Below are 1,157 nucleotides of genomic sequence, written 5' to 3'. Positions count from 1 at the left end.
AAAAAAAAAAAAAAAAAAAAAAAAAAAAAAAAAACCCACAAAAAAACAATCCCCAGGGATGTAGCCAGGCGTGTGGTGCAGGAGTGATGGTCTAGGTGCACACCTTTGATCCCAGCACTCGGGAGGCAGAGGCAGGCAGACTTCTAAATTCAAGGTCGGCCTGGTCAGCAGAGTGAGTTCCAGGACAGCCAGGGTTACACAGAGAAACCCTGTCTTGGAAAACAAACAATCACCAGAGAGACAGCTCACCTGTTACGAGCACTTGCTGCCCTTGCAGGGCTAGGGTTTGGTTCCCAGCAACCACAACTCACAAACATCCACAACTTCTGTTCTAGGGAATCCAATACCTCCTCTGATCTCCATGGACACCAGGGCACACACATGATGCCCATATGTGTGTTCACATAAAATATTCATACATATAAAATAAAATAAATCTAAAAAATTTTGAGGAAATAATAATTTCTCAGCCTGTTCTTATCAGTTTCATATCTGTTATATCCTTTATCTGAAGACATTTTTCTTGTTGTTTTGTTTTGTTTTTCCAGACAGAGTTTCTATGTATAATAGCTCTGTCTGACCAGGTTGGACTCAGATTCACAGAGATCCATCTGCTTCTGTCTCCAGAGTGCTGGGTTAAAAGCGACTATCACCACCACTTACCAGCTCCGAGGACAATATATTAAATGGATTTTTGGAACTAGGAGTTGGAATAGGAGCTTGCTCCGTCCACTCCACGCATCGACCTGGTATTGCAGTACCTCCAGGAACGGTGCACCCCCTCGGGGGATTTTGGGAAAGTTAAAAAAAAAAAAGGAAAGAAAGAAAAGAAAGGAAGAAAGAAAATGAAACATGGAAGTGGAAAATATTACGACAGAGAAGAAGGAGTCCTGGGGAGGGTCTGGTCCCTGATGTCCGGCATCTTGACCATTAGTGCTGAACAGACCAAACTCTGGAAACAGGCCAGCAGGCTCCCTTTCCAGCAGGATGGCCACCCTAAATCTCTCCTTTAAATTCCAGAGTTGCAAACTGTTTGCCTCAAAGGTGCTCAGAGTCTAGAAGTTGTGCGTTGTCCATGACTCTTCAAATGTGACAGCTGGAAGAAGACTTAGCATGAAGCTGCTACCTCTCCCCTCCCTTCTTCCCTCCCCTTCCCT

At 44.3% G+C, this 1,157-nt stretch overlaps 1 pseudogene; it reads left to right on the top strand.

Moving 5' to 3' along the window:
* The first annotated feature begins 654 nt into the window (after positions 1-654).
* LOC113455452 lies at positions 655-783 on the top strand (annotated as a pseudogene).
* The last annotated feature ends 374 nt before the right edge of the window (positions 784-1,157 follow it).

This window comes from Microtus ochrogaster, unplaced genomic scaffold, assembly GCF_000317375.1.
Source record: "Microtus ochrogaster isolate Prairie Vole_2 unplaced genomic scaffold, MicOch1.0 UNK44, whole genome shotgun sequence".
Classification (NCBI taxonomy): Eukaryota; Metazoa; Chordata; class Mammalia; order Rodentia; family Cricetidae; genus Microtus; species Microtus ochrogaster.
This window is presented reverse-complemented; position numbering and strand designations above follow the sequence as displayed.